Raw genomic sequence first — 16,816 nt, forward strand, 5'->3', positions numbered from 1 at the left:
ATGTCAGAATAACAAAAATTGAGAATTAAACAAATGAGAATTTTATTTAAATTAAATATATAATTACAATCTAATACCAAAATTTAGTACTATAATAGTATAATTACATTGTAACTTCAATCTAATACAACAACTACAATCTAATACCAAAATGCTCAGACTCATCAGTCTTCTTCCTCCCTATCCCTTTCACTCCAACCTTTCTCTCCTCTAGAGAAGCAACCGCAAGTACAAGGAAACCTTCTGGCCTGTCGATTGTTGTGTATCCATACCTTGCAGCTTCAGCTGAGGCATCTGAACATACGATAGCCCTCCCAAACTGTCAAAAGTCGACAACAAAACGATACATATAAGCATTTTACTACAAGTATGGTATAATCCTAGATGAGATGATTGAAAGATCCAAGTACATAAGTTTCTGTTAAGTAGCATTAGTACCATGTAGCCTGCTGCAGGAAGAGAACAGATTGAGGGAAGGAAACCCTTATGTAGATGTCTTAGCAAATTTGAACTTCGGGTTCCTGCACGAGTTCATTCAAGACTATGAATACACTAACAACTCATATGAAATGGGGAGTTACTTGACAATATTACATTCGAGACTGAAACGTCAAAAGAGTAACTACTAATACACACAACGGAGGAATTACTTGACAAAGATTTAACTACATGAATATTTTTTCAAACCATGGAACAAAACTTCCTATACCACACCATAATAGGACTTTGTTTGGCAACTTCTTTATCTCCTCATAAGACGGTCCAACGCTCAAATCAACAGCAAGGATGTTCTCCACAGAAACATCATAACTCTGAACAAATTATATATCAAGAATCAAAACATATAATATCTATCAACTATGTGCTGCTACTTCTGCAGTAGTACTTACAATTTTGCCAACTTTAATGGGTTCATAGGTCTTCTCCAGATTGTTGATGATCATCTTAAAATCATCAGATTCTGTCTAGGGGAGTTATTTTGCATCCGAGTTTCTTATAACGGTCTGATAATGGATCATCTAATGTCGAGCCACTCATATCACCAATCAGATGTGAAGCCACTGTTATACCCCTAACACTCTCAACTAATTAATCATAACCGAAAGTTAGATCACCAATTAAATTTTACAAGCGAGAAAAATGTTCGAATCGAAGAAATTACCAAAGAATTTCATTTCCATAACCATGAGTACACAACAATTAGCATAATCCCAAACAAAATACTCCTGAACGCTTTATTTCACACTGAAAATTTAGCGCCTCAACATACTCTTTCAGCATAATCAACTATTGAAAAGCGATTTCGAATTTGTGCTTTCAAATGAACGAAAGAGTAGTCAATCTGAAAAGTGCAAATAATCAATTCCTTTTTCAGGTTAGCTTATACCTATTTAATCCAACCTTAAATTACCTAAATTACTCCTCTTCACAATAAAGTAAATTTGCAACAACTTTTAATCAGCATATTACAAATCAACGCAGCCAATAAAATAAAACACAATTCCTTAATCCAACAAAAAAAATTGAACTCTCTTAAAATTTTCAACTAAAACTATCCAAAATAAGTAAAAAAAAAATTATATAAAAAAAAAAAACTTACTTGAGCAACCATAGTAGAAGAAAGCATCGATTCAAGGTTACAAACTTCTTCGATCTCAATATTTTCACCAAATTAACATCCAAAAGAACAAAAAATTATCCAGAAATAAGAATTTCTACTTTCTTCAGCTTAATTTCACAAACAAAAATTCCTGAAAATTTTCAAAAAACCAGGAATTCGAAGAGAAAGACAAATAAGAGAGAGAAAATGGAAGATTTTGGGAAGTATGGAGGATGTGAAAGAAAACGCAGAGGATGCCAAGCAAGAGAGAGAAAGTGTGTAAGGAACAATGCACAAAAAAAAGGCTTAAGTTTAGATTAGTTCAATAGCGAACCCAAAACAACAGATCCAAAAACCCAAACCAAAACAACAGCGAAAACAAAGATCTAAAAACGAAAATTGAAAACAAAAATTCAAAAACAAAAAATTTAAAAAGCGATAATTCAAAAACTGAAAATTTAAAACCAAAAATGAAAATTCAAAAACGAAAATTAAGAAACTGAAAATTTAAAAAGCGAAAATCAAAAAATTAGAAATTGAAAAACGGAAATCCAAAAACAAAAATTCAGAAACGGAAATAGAAAAATGAAAATCCAAAAACTGAGAATTCAAAAAGTGAAAATCCAAAAATGAAAATTCAAACGACAATTAAAAATAAAATAAAATATACCTGATAAAGAAGCGACGGTGATGCTTGAAGACGGCAATGATGCTCAGAGACAGAAGCGGCGATGATGCAACCAACTGAACAAAACTCTAACCAAAACCAACTGAATAGTTTGAGGGAGATGAAGAGTTAGACAGAGAAAAGAATTGAGGTGAGAGAGAATTGAGTGAGAGAGGACCATATGGAGTTATGGACAATTGGACGGTTTGGTCGATTGACTTTGGTAGGACCGATAAATTAGCGTATGCCTAACGGACGCTAATTTACTTTAACGGACGCTAATTAGTGTCCGTTTTGTAAACGGACGCTAATGAGCGTCTATTTACGAGAACGGACGCTAAAAAACAAGAAAGCAGACGCTAATTTGCGTCTGTTATAAATCAGACACTAATTTTTAATTTATCGTCCACTTATACTGTCGAACGCTAAATTCAGACGGTAAAAAGCCGGATTCTTATTGTGTCCACTAGTGGTTCCAAGCGTATCTTTTCAAACCTGTCCCTATATAGAGGTTTAGTCAATATGTCAGCTATTTGATTTTCAGTTGGACAAAAATCAACTTTGACTAATCCCTTCTCTACATTGTCTTATAGGAAATGATTCGAATGTGAATATGCTTGACCCTAGAGTGATGAACTGGATCCTTAGATTGGCAAATGGCACTAGTATTATCATAGAGTATAGGAACGCAGTTAAATTTTATGCCAAAGTCACGTACCAGTTGCTTGATCCATAATACCTGACAGCAGCAAGCAGCAGCTGCCACGTATTCAGCCTCGGCTGTGGAAAGAGCAATTGTGTTCTGTTTCTTTGAGCTCCAAGAAACCAAGCTTGATCCTAGGAACTGGATAATACCCGAGGTGCTTTTGCGATCACCAAGTCTCCAGCATAGTCAGCCTGACGGATATAGTCTTACTAAGTCAAAGATGTCACTTCGAGGATAGAACAAACAAAGATCATCACTTCCTTTCAAATATCTAAGAATCCTTTTGACAGCTGTCAAATGAGATTCCTTAGGATTTGATTGGAATCTAGCACATAAACCAACACTAAAGGAATATCAGGCCTACTAGCAGTTAGATAAAGTAAGGAACCAATCATACCTCTATATAGTTTCTGATCTACGGACTTACCACTTTGATCCTCATCTAACCTTGTACCTGTTCCTATAGGAGTATGGTTTGTTTTTGCTTGATCCAGTCCATATTTTTTCAATAACTCCTTTACGTATTTTTGTTGATGATCATTGTTCCTTTTTCAGTTTGCTTGATTTGCAAACCGAGAAAGAAGTTTAACTCTCCCATCATGCTCATTTCAAATTCACTACGCATTAACTCAGCAAATTCTTTACAAAGAGATTCGTTAGTTGCACCAAAAATTATATCATCCACATAAATCTGAACCACTAGGATGTCTGTTCCTTTGGATCGAAGGAACAGGGTCCTATCAACTTTTCCTCGTATAAATCATTAGAAAGTAAGAATTTTGAAAGTCTTTCATACCATATCTAGGAGCTTGCTTAAGCCCATAAAGAGCTTTATCTAGCTTATAGACATGATTCGGAAGATCCGGGTTTTCAAAACCAGGAGGTTGTTCCACATAGACGTCTTCAATAAATATCCATTTAAAAAGGCACATTTGACGTCCATTTGGTACAACCTAAAAGCCATGAATGACGCAAAGGCAATCAAAATTCTTATTGCTTCTATTCTAGGTACAGGAGCAAAGGTTTCATCAAAGGCAATACCTTCTTATTGATTGTACCCTTTGGTTACGAGTCTGGCTTTTTTTCTTATGACTGTTCCATGTTCGTCTAGCTTGTTCCTGAAGACCCATTTCAGTCCAATCACCTTTTGGTTTTTAGGCTTGGTCTCAAGATGCCAGACCTTGTTCCTTGGAACTCATTCAGTTCCTCTTGCATGGCGTTTATCCAGTCAGACTCCAGTAGGGCATCATTGTGATCTCGTGGTTCTGTCATAGACAAAAAGGCATGGAAAGCACATAAATTTTTCAGTTGGAATCTCGTTTGAGTTCCCTTTTCAATATCACTTACTATTAAATCCAATGGATGGGATTTCAGGTGTTTCCAAGGTCTTGGTTCAAATCTCCTTGTCTCTGCTCCTCCAGCTTGAGGAGCTTCATTCGTCTCGTCTACTGGATGAATTTCTGGTGCCTGTTCCTCCTGTATAACAGGATCAGGAACACTATCTCTTCTTCAGGAATATGTTTTTTGTCGGTTCTTGTAGGTGTTAGTTCCTCATCAATGTTTAAAGACTCCTCAATACGAGTCAGTCCTATTTCAAAGTCATTTTCATGACTTAGTTCCTGCAGAGAGTTAGTTTCATCAAAAACATGGACACTTTCCTCAACACACATTGTTCGTTTGTTGTAAACTCTATATGCTTTACTACTTAAAGCATATCCAATAAAAACAGCCTCATCACTTCTAGCATCAAACTTTCCTAAATTGTCTTTACCATTGTTATGTACAAAGCATTTACAGCCAAAGATTCTAAAGTACGAGATATTGGGTTTTCTTCCTTTGAGAATCTCATAAGGGGTCTTCAAGACAATAGCTCTTAGCATGACTCTATTGATTATGTAGCATGCTGTATTCACTGCTTCAGCCCAGGAATTCTTCGGAAGATTGCTTGCTATGATCATTGTTCTTGCCATGTCCTCCAAAGTGCGATTCTTCCGTTCTACCACGCAATTTTATTGTGGAGTTCTAGGAGCTGAGAAGTTGTGATCACGACTCATCAAATTTGGAGTTTTCAAACTCCTTACCATGATCAGAACGCAAGTGCTTAATTTTAAAACCACTTATTCTTTGAGTTCTTTTTGCAAAGTTAACAAATTCATCAAATGTCTCATCAAATGTCTCATCTTGAAAAATCATCAACTATAACAAGCACATATCTCTTACCAGATCGACTTTGGATTCGAACAGGGCCACATAAGTCCATATGAATCAATTCAAGAGGACTTTGTGTACTTACCATTTTCTTTGATTTGAACGAGGATCTAACTTGTTTACCTTTTGCACATGGTCCACAAACTTCATGTTTGAGACTTTGATAGTTGGTAATCCAACACCAAGTCCTTACCACTTAGCTTCTGGAGAATGCCATACTTGCGTGACCACATCTTTTATGCCAAAGAAGTGGTTCATTGTCGACGGCACTTAAACAGTTAGATTGTTCCTAGGAACAAGGTTGAGATCAACAACGAGGTGTTCCCTTTCCTTGTTCCTTCAGAATTTTGGTACCTGTTCCTGCATTACTTACTACCAACACTCATCAGTAAAATTTACACTGTTCCCTTTGTCGCAAAATTGAGAAATACTAAGCAGATTGTGTTTTAAACCCTCGACCAAAAATACATTATCTATGGAATGTGACTTAGACTTTCCTACCTTCCCTATTGCTACAATGTTACCGGAAGATTGTCTCCGAAAGTCACAGTTCCTCCATCATAGGCTGAAAGCGAGAGAAATTCTCTTTATCTCCTGTCATGTGTTTAGAACAACCGTATCGAGGTACCACAGGTTGTTCCCCTCACTTTAGCCTGTATCAAAGCAATCAGTCAGTGGTAGGAACCCAGTTTGACTTGGGTTCCTCTGTCGGGCTAGTATTTCTCTTAACTTTCCAGTACACTTGCTTAACTAAGTGGGTGTTCATTTCAATATGTTCTTCTCTGGAGGAACAGTCAGACACTAGGTGTCCACTGTTCCCACAGTAAGAGCATATTCGGCTGCTTGGAAGATCAACATATTTTTTCATTTTGTTTTTCTTCTTGTGATTGAAACCTAACCCACTTCTTCCTTCATTTTTATATTTTTGTATCCAACTCACTGGATCAGGAAGTTTCGTTCTTGAAGATTCCATTTTCTCTTTAAGTACCAGATATTTACTTAAAACTTTTTCATGTTCGAATTTTAACTTTTCGAACTCGGATCTGGTATTTATAGAGGAACTGGTTCCTTCAGGAACGAATAGTTTCAATTCAGCCATTTCCATATTCAAGAAAAATTTTCATTTTTAGCATTTTCAAAAGCTTCTCGAATACGTCGGTTTTCATCAAAGACTTCAAAGAATCTTTCCTCAATGTTTGCATTCACTGTTTTAAACCAATTTGAATGTCCTTTGGTGACTTCTAAGGCTTTTTCTAAATTTTCTTCTCTAACACAAATGGCCTTGTAGTCATCCAAAGTTTCCAAAAGTAGTTTTATTAATTGATTCTTTGAAAGTTCTTTTAACTCTTCTTCAATAACATTTATGCGTACCTTGTTGTTTGGCAAGTCTTCTTCCTCGTCTGTTTCGCCATGAGACATAAATGAGTTGTCTCCTCTTCTGGTTGTTCTTGCTCCTCGTCTGAATCCGATTCTCCCCAGGCAGCAACCATGGCCCTTCTCATATCAACTTTTGAGAAAGGTTTTTGCTGTTCCTTTCCCTTCTCCTTATATTTTCCTTTGCTCTTTTCATTTTCCCAGAGAGGGCATTCCTTTATAAAGTGATCCGGACTTCCACACTTGTGACATCTTAGCTTCCCTGGCTTTTTCAAGTTTTTTCCTTTGTATTTTTGTTGAAGAACTTTTTGAATCTTTTCACGATCAGTGCTGCCTCTTCATCATCAGTTTCTGAATCCTCCAGATCATCGACTTGAGAGCCAAAGCCTTAGGCCTATTAGAGTCAACTTCATGAGTTCCTAGATGATTTCATGAGTCAACAAGGAACCGAAAGTTGCTCGATATTGAATGTGGTGAAATCTTTTGTTTCAAGCAGGCAGTGACCTTTGCCATCCATTTTTCATCCGAGGAAGACTTCGTAGAACTTTTCGTACTTGTTCCTCGGAGTGATGATCTTTCCTAGGATTCAAGTTCATTAATATGTTGGAGAACCTTGTGAGCATCTCTTGAACAGACTCCTTAGGCTTCATTTGAATAGCTCATATTTGTGCATGAGCATGTCAATCTTTGACCTCTTGACTTCTTTGTTCCTTCGTGAGTAACTTGAAGAAGTTCCCACATTTGCTTGGCTGATTTGCATCCCATGATTCGATTGTGTTCATGGGGACCAAGACCACAGTGGAGAATCTTTTTGGCCAAGTTATTCATCTCCATCTTGTCGAAGTCATCTTTATCATAATTGGAGAGAGGCTTGGGGATTTCTTCACCTTTTTCATTTTTCTCTGTGAGTTCGAAGTCACCAATCTCTATTACTCTCCAAACTTGATAATTTTCGGCCTTGAAAAAATTTCCATACGATTCTTCCAGTATGGATAATACTTGCCATTAAACATGGGTGGACGCTGAGTTGAGTAACCTTCTTCCAATCTTTCTCCTGATGTGTTCATCGTTTCCAGGAACTAGCTCCTCAGTGTTAACTGATTTTGGAGGAACTAGGCTCTGATACCAATTGTTAGTCTTGGACGAACACTTAAACAACTACAAGAGGGGGGTGAATTGTAGTTGGAGAGATTTTCAAACTTTTTGCGAAAAAAAAGAATGATTGTAAGAAAGAAAAATTGCATGAAATAAGAAAGAACTAGGAACACGAGATTTTTACAAGGAAAACCTCCTAGGCCCAATAGGAAGAAAACCTTGACCACGAGGGATTTTGACTCAATTCTCTTTAATAACTTTAGGCTAAAAGACTCTCTTTCGTACAACCTAAACTCGGACCAACTCTGTTCCACTAGGAACTAGTTCCCTGTCAGCTTGTTCCCCCTGAACAGTTGACTTTCTCCCTTGACTTCACTCGAAGTCTTTTCTCTTTCTCTTTTTCTCTCAAAATGATTACAGACTTAGATTCACTCAACCCAATCTATAATACATCAATTACTAAGAAGAAGAAAACCGAATGTACTTTCACTAAAAATATTACATAGAAAATTCTGAAAGCATACTTAAAAAGATCGTTACAAACTACTATATGTAGAGACCAATCTTCTCGAGTTCTTCTCCACGATCTTCTCCAAGATCTTCTCCGTGATCTTCTCCATAATCACACGTAGCTTCAGCCACTTCTCCCATTGATATGTCCGTTGAATTTTTACCGTTAGCAGTTGGTTAGTTAGGCTTCCACAATCTCAGCCACTAACACACGCGCACTTCCACGTTCACACGCCTTGTTAATAGGTTGGTTGTTGTGGTTCCTAAATTGTAGGAACTACCTCAACGCATCTATTTTTGAGCGCTTGTTTAGGTTAGATTTTGGCGGCTCCTTGTTTATAGAAAAATCAAAAAGGCTGCACACAAACTAACTAAACAAAATATTATGGAATCATAATATATCAAATTTTTACCTCTATAATATTAACAGTTTGTCACAAATAAAGTTTAACAACTTAATCTTGATTACACGCCTAATCAATTCTTCATAAGTTATTTAACATATTATTTGTGAAGTCTAAAAATAAATAAACTAATTAAAACTGAAAGAATAAATCTAACAAAATAAAATAATCAAAACAGAAAGAATAAATCTAAAACACACAAAATTAAATCTAACTAAAAACGGATTAATAAAATAAACTAAAATCAAATAAACTTTAATTATTTGTCATTATCAAAATAATGAAATAACAAATTTGACCATAAAAAGTAGCCCCCCATTTTTCTAATTAGAGCATGCCGGAGATTAGAAAAATAGTCTTCAAGTCTGATCGCTGGTCAGTGTCATTTTCAGCCTCGCCTTCTAGGGTCATCATACCATTGTCGTATAATGGCTTTATTTGTTATCGTGCTTGCTAACGTAGTTCAGCTTCAACGATAGATGTTGCATAACCACCCATACATGAAATGTTCAAACATTTCTTGAAGTCCTACTGATATCACGAATCATTGTATGGTGTCCTTAACATTGTTTCATGTGCTTAGGCTACATAGACCTTGCCTCTATTATCATGATTATCCATGGTGCTAAAGTTATTGACGACGGGTGCCTATGTTTTGAAATTTTGAGTCATGATGCCTAATCCTCATGTTGAATCTGTTGCCTGGGTCCTAACGCTTGAGTCATCACAGAATGTTGCACAATTCTATCGTTTGTGTCAACTGTTCTGGCGTCAAGGCCATCATGAGATGCTAGAGAGTGTTATTCGGGCAACAAGGCCATTTGAGCGTTGTAGGACAAAGTTTGATGATAAAGTCGTCTCAAGTGTGATGGAACAAAGTTTGGCGATAAAGCCTCTTGAGATGTCAAATAAAGGACCTTTTGGCGGCAAGGCCATTCGTAATGTCCTAGTATGATGTTAGTCTACATGTGCTAACCATTGAATTACTTTCATGACGTCGTGCAAGCGTTATCACCCCGTTTGTATTAAACACATATGTCATGACATATAAAATACTATAGTGGTGTGAACATACGCTTATTTTTATCTCATGATGTAATGTTTTAACTTAATAATTGAAGTGATCATCGTTAGTTGGTTTGCCGACATGTATCATGAAAATCTATGTGCTTAGCTGGTTAGAAACTAAAAATGAGTACCTTAAGATTGATTGTATGTCACCATAGCTAGTAGATCATGTGAGCCTATGTCATATGATATTATTGACGAGATGCATTTTCCATAGTTTTGAAATTCTATGTAATCAACGTTTTTGAGATCACTGTTAGTCCTTGTGTCATTCTAGTGCTTAGCGACTACTCGCGTCCTCTAGTGACATGCATTAGGTGGTCTAGAGATATGTGTCGCGTCATCTTCTGATTAGCATCGTGTCGTCAAAATATAGGCGTCGCAACATCTGGTGAAACAAATGAAACAATTGCAATGAATAAAGTGAAACAAATGAAATCAACAATGAAGAAGGAATGAAATTACTTGAAGATTAAGTGAGGACTTTAGGATTGATTGTTTATTGATGATGTTTTGATACCCGTATGGATCGTCACAGTGCAAAGTTTCAGGCCCATTCACAAATTGGTTCTTGTCATGACTTTCATGATTGTGATCATAAGCATCGTCATCTTTGAATTTGTCATCATTGTCATGACTGTAAGCATATACGTCGCATATATGCCGTATCGTTGATAAAATTATAAATGGTTCAAGCAATCTTGGTGAAGGGATTAAAACCTGCAGTTGACGTTAGTTCAAGCAAAAGTAATAACCTCTTTGTCACTTTCCAACATAGAATAGTTGTCCTTGAGCTAATATAGTATAAATACGTATGTTATAGTTAAGTTAATGGATGATTTACGTATTAAGTCTTCTTCCCATTCATCTGGACTATTGTAACACCCCGATAATTCTCTCTTTTCCAAAATACCTTTTCAATATAAAACTTACAGAATCATCAAAGCATTATCGCATGTGTGATAACGTATCGGTTTATTCAGAATTTTGTAGCGAAAAACATATAATTAAACCTCAGAATTTAAATATAATAAATAACAAAATAACTTTAAAACCAAACAACATTATTAACTTTTAACTTCAAACCAAACTTAAATGTAAATGTATCTACTAAAACAATAAATATATCAATGTGCTACACAAGCTCTCCATTCCCCAAACCCCAAGATGAATCATCTGCACACCTGTAGATGTCAATGCACTAAAGAATCTACTCACCAAGAATGGGTCATCACAGGATCAATAAGGCAAAGCCATCATCAACAAATAACAAATAAAGTACGTAGTCAGCAAAGCTGAGTACTACATAATAAATAAATAAACATTCCTAACATGATACTTGTTTATGCTAAAATTTATCGCTAACGATGAAATTGAAGTGTGTGGGACGTGTCAACCAGATAATGTTAAGGTCAATGCGACGAAAGAATGCAAAGGGGAGTCAAAGGGGATGAACACACAAAAATGGTGACGCGGAAAACCCCAATGAAGATGGGTAAAAACCACGGGTGGTTAGAGATCCACCAAACTAATATCGTTCACTATCTTTCTTTGTGACTGAGTGTCATTTATAAGAATGCCAAGTTCACCTTAGTGTCTTTCTCACAATGTTGCGTAAAAAACATGAAAATGACCTCTCTCTCTCTTTTATATGCCTTTTCTTTCCTTTGGCTCTTTCCCAACGAATACAACAATAAATCAACTCATTATTACATTGCTTTCCTTGCTTAAATCACGGCGATCTCCTTCACTTATGTGCCAACGTCTTGACCCACGCTCCTTAACGGCTGAATTTAAGGCTGGTTAAACTCTTCCCTTATTTAGCCAGACCGTTACTCATTTAGTGTTCCAGCTTCAAATTCCACGTTGCCTGCTACGTCTTCGGGTCTAATTTTCTTCGTCACTGTGCCGTAGGTTGTCATGTCATCGTGTCATTGCGTCCTTGCGTTAATGTCAACCTGTAAAAAATTCAGCCATAACAGTTTGCCCCCAATTGTTGAAATCGGGGTGACACAAAGCCCATGAGACAATTGTAAAAAATTCCTTTAAATTAATCAAAGAAGTTCTGTCTAAATCGTTAGGAGATCAAAAAATCATAAGCTAAATCTTTGCACTTGTCAGTTTTTAGAAAAAATTCCGAAGGGAACATAAGGAAGGAAAAGGAATCCTCTCGAACGGTTTATCTTTGGCAACTCAAGAGTCGCGAATTGCAAAAAGGTAGTTTTTTTGTTTAAAATGTCGTTTTAATTATAACCGTTGGTCCCATTGTCATGATTACTTTAGTTGGCATAAATAACTAAGGCGGTTTTTTAAACAACTCAATCCCCACTTCCAATTTCATCAAATCTTTCTCTCTCTTTAAGTAAGGCAACTTCCTTAACTCTCTTTATTCTCTCCGCCGGGAAATCGATCGCTGACACCAGGTAACTTCGCACTTTCTCGCTCTTTTTTCCTTTGATTCGCTCTATCTTTTCTTCTTCTACCGTTCTCATGGCTCCAAGTAGACGCAGTATTAGGACTTTTGTGAAAAATCAAGGGAAGTCGAAAGGAAAGGAGAAAGTTGTAGAATTAAGGGTAGAGAATGAGGACGAACTGTCAACGATGTCAGAAGAGGACCTTTTAAGATTTTTAGACTTAGGAAATTTGCCTGAGAGTACTGTCATTAGGAATGCCGAACCTGACGAACCTCCAGAATCGTGTCCCCAAAAATGGGTAGTGCTTTACGAATACCCTTTAAAAATAGGTCTTAGGCTTCCTTTTACCCCCCTGGCAAGGGATTTGATGCAGATTTACCAGATCAGTCCTGGACAAATCATGCCCCAAGTCTGGAGGATTCTTAGCGTCATCGACAGGGTGACAGCGTCTTGGGAAGAGGCCTTCACCCTTCACGACCTACTGTTGCACTATGAAATTAGGGTTAAAGCAAAAATAGGATAGCTCTACATGCAAAAGCGAGGTTAGAACCTCTGGTCGGGGGAATTCAGTCAAACGACAGAGGTTGGAAGAACAGGTTTGTGAAGACTATAACTTTTAAATTACTAATCGTCGTACTTTTTGGGTCGCCTATGGGGGTGACCATTTACTACGTTGCTTCTGAAAAAATTTCTTATCCTAGATAATCTTATGTCTCTACTGTGTGTCACATGCATGTATCCTAGTCGTTATTCTGATGTTTCTAAAGGATTAATCAGGCGTTCTATAGGCCATCCTTGGTCGCTCAGACGTATCGCTTGGACTTAGTAAGAGTCATAATTAGTCATACGGACGTATCATTTGGACTCAATAAAAGTCATAATTAGTCATACTGACGTATCGTTTGGACTCGATAAAAGTCATAACTGATCGTTCAGACGCGCCGTTTGGATTAAACGACTTCTTAGAATACACATAGGAAATACACAAAACTTACATGTGCCCGTCAGGGGGATGGCTGAAATGTCACCAATAGCTATGATTTTAAAATGACTGTGCCCCTGTCGTTGCATCGGCTGAGGTAATGGTGGAAGTCGTTGGGACGTTCATAAGTTGAATGTGGACAACTTGCCTACAGCTTCAACAAATACCCCGTGAGAGAACACTATGGTCGCTAATCACCTAGCGAACCAATTATAACATTACCAACCAATCCACTTCTCTATGCATATATGTTTTTTTTTTCTTTTTTTTGTCTGAAAATGAAAACAAAGCTCGCCACTTGGCTTTTAAAAGTAGTATCGTTTGAGGTGCGTGGCATTCCAACTACGAGGTACTGAGCTTCCGTCATGTCGAACCAATTGGTAGGCTCCATGGCCTACTACTTTACTGATTTGGTATGGCCCTTCCCACTTCTGGCCTAGTTTGCCAGCGTTAGCCTCTTGTGTGTTTTGGAACACTTTTCTTAGGACCCAATCTCCTTCGACGAAGAACTTGGCTTGAACATTTTTGTTGAAGCTCCTCGCTACTATTTGCTGTTGTGCTGCCATGCGCACCAGCGCTGCATCGCGCAATTCCTCAATGGTATCTAGGTCGTTGATCAATTCGTCGCGGTTCCGTGGTTCCGTCGCTAGGCTGCATCTCGCAGTCGGGACGCTCACCTATGTTGGCAGGACAGCCTCGCAACCATAGACTAATGAGAACGGAGTTTGTCCGGTGGCGGTGCGTGGTGTTGTACGATTAGCCCACAAGATGGAAGGCAACGCCTCCGCCCATTTACCTTTCTTTGCTGTGAGCCGTTTCTTCAAAGAGTCAATTATCGCTTTGTTGCTGGATTCGGCCTGTCCACTAGCTTGCGGGTATCTTGGTGTTGACGTTAGCAACGCTATGCCCCACTCATCGCAGAAGCGTCTTGTTTCATTGCTAATGAACTGCGATCCGTTGTCGCATACTATCTCGGATGGGACACCAAATCTGCAAATGATGTTAGTGTAGATAAAGGAGATCACTTCTTATCACGTACCTGCTGAAAAGATCCTCCCTCAATCCACTTAGAAAAATAGTCAGTTAGTGCCAACATAAAGACCTTCTGTCCTGGGGCTGGAGGTAACTTACCCACTATGTCCATTCCCCACTTCATGAAAGGACAAGGTGTTAGAGTAGGTTGCAAAGGTTCACAAGGTTTGTGCGTCATACCTGCATGTCGTTGACAACTATCACATTTGGCGACATACCTTGTTGCGTCCTTCCTCATTGTCGGCCAATAATAGCCCATGCGCAATACTCTATTAGATAAGTTGCGCCCTCCTGAATGATTCCCACAGGTGCCATCGTGCATGTCCTTCAGGACTTGCCCCACTGCTCCTTTTCCAAACAACGTAGGTAGGGGCCTGCGGCGGACCGTTTGAAGAGTACTCCCTGAATGAGGACGTATCGCGACGCCTTGAATCGCATTCTGCGTGCCTCCGCCTTATCTGTTGGGAGTACATCGTTAGCAAGGAAATCATAAAATGGTTTTGTCCAACTGAACACTTACCTCGTCACGTCGGGTTACTTCCTGACGCGGGACCGTCTATATTATTGACACCCCACGACTGTCTCGAAGTTGGTCGGTCGTGGTTGCGACAGCGTCTCCAATATTTTAGCGATGGCAGGGTTTGTCAAGTGAACAATAGGGACGGACGTAAACGAAACGTCCCTTAAAGAAGATCCGAGGTTGGCCAATGCATCCGCTTGTGTATTTTGATCCCTAGGTATCTGCAAAATATCAAACGAATTAAATACTTTACTTTTACTCTGAGCTATTTCCAGATACATGGCCATTTTAGAGTCTTTTGCTGGAATTCGCCTTTGACTTGGCTGACTATCAGCAGTGAATCGCTGAAGACTTTCAACGCTTTCGCTCCCATGTCTTCTGCTAACGTCATTCCGGCTATGAGCGCCTCGTATCGGCTTCGTTATTCGTCGCTCTAAATTCACAGCAAATGGCTCGTACTATCTTGCCCCCTGTGGTGACTTTAGCACAATGCCTAGACCAGCGCCAGAAAATTAGAAGATCCATCGACGAACAATATCCAGTATCGTCGTTTACTTGGTTAATCCTTGCCTTCGTCGTCTGCGAGCTTTCTAGCTCTGGGCTAAAGTCCGCCACAAAATCTGCCAAAGCTTGTGACTTGACAGCAGTCCTTGGATGAAACTGGATGTCGTACGCGCTGAGTGCTATTGCCCACTTGCTCATGCGACCTGTCAATTCCGGATGTCGCAAAACAGACTTGATAGGATAATTAGTCATTACGACTACAGTATGCGTTTCAAAATAATGCCTAAGCTTCTTAACAGCTACGACTATAGCTAAGATGAGTTTTTCTAATGAAGAATACCTGGTCTCCGCGTCTAGCAGAGACTTACTGACATAGTAAATTGGTAGTTGCTGGCTCTCCGCCTCCCGCGTCAGGACAGCGCTGACGGACACGTTACTTACCGCGAGATAGAGCTGCAACGTTTCCCCATGTTTGGCTTTGACAGCAATGGCGGCGTCGCCAAATAGTTTTTCAGCTTTTGCAACGCATCTTCATGTTGTTGCGTCCATGCGAAGCCCTTGTTCTTTCTCAGGACGTCATAAAACAGATGACACTTCTCAGATGACCGGGATGAAACGATTTATGCGGCCACGCGACCGGTCAACTTTTGTACTTCCTTGACGCTTCGTGGGGACTGAATGTTGATGATGGCTTTATTTGATCTTGGCTGGCCTCAATTCCCGCTGCGTCACGACGTACCCTAGAAATTTTCTCGGACACTCCAAAGGTGCACTTAGTAGGATTTAATTTCATGCATACCTTCGTAATACGTCGAAAGCCTCCGACAGGTGTTGAATGTGATCGCTGCTCGCTTGGATTTGACGAGCATATCATCGATGTACACTTCCATGGTGTCACCCAGTTGATCTTTAAACATTTGATTAACTAGTCGCTGATACGTGGCACCTGCATTTTTCAAACCAAAAGCCATAACCTTGTAACAATATATACCTTTATCAGTGACAAACGCTGTCTTTTCCTGGTCGTCCGGATGCATCAATATTTGGTTGTACCCGGAATACGCGTCCATGAACGTTAAAAGCTCGTGACCGGCCGTCGCGTCGACCATTGCATCTATATGAGGAAGAGGAAACGGATCCTTAGGACATGCTTTGTTTAGGTCTGTGAAGTCGATGCAGACTCTCCACTTTCCGTTCTTTTTGCTGACCACCACGACGTTAGCTAACCAATCTGGGTATTTTACTTCGCGGATCTTTCCGGTATCGATCAATTTCTGGACCTCATCATTGATGACCTGGTTCCTTTCAGGAGCGAACTTACGTCTTTTCTGCTTCACAGGCTTGTGAGCGGGATCGACGTTGAGCTTATGCGTGATAACGTCAGGACTGATACCTGTCATATCTTCATGGGACCAAGCAAAACAATCTTGGTTAGCTTTCAAGAAATCGATTAACTGACCTCGTATCTCCTGTGACAATGTCGCTCCGATTCGAACGACACGATCGGGGATGGATGGATCGAGCATTACTTCATCCACGTCCTGCTCGCTGGGCGCGTCGGGTGCTGACCCATCCTTTAATTGCTAGATAGCTGCCTTTGGGGGCTTGAGCGACGAACTATAGCATTCCCTTGCAGACTTCTGCTCGCCCTTTATTTCTTGGACCCCCCATTTGGTAGGAAACTTCAGCGACTGATGATAGGTTGAAGGGACGGCCTTCATCTTGTGTATCC

Source organism: Beta vulgaris, chromosome 7 (assembly GCF_026745355.1).
Source record: "Beta vulgaris subsp. vulgaris cultivar EL10 chromosome 7, EL10.2, whole genome shotgun sequence".
In the NCBI taxonomy this organism is placed as follows: Eukaryota; Viridiplantae; Streptophyta; class Magnoliopsida; order Caryophyllales; family Amaranthaceae; genus Beta; species Beta vulgaris.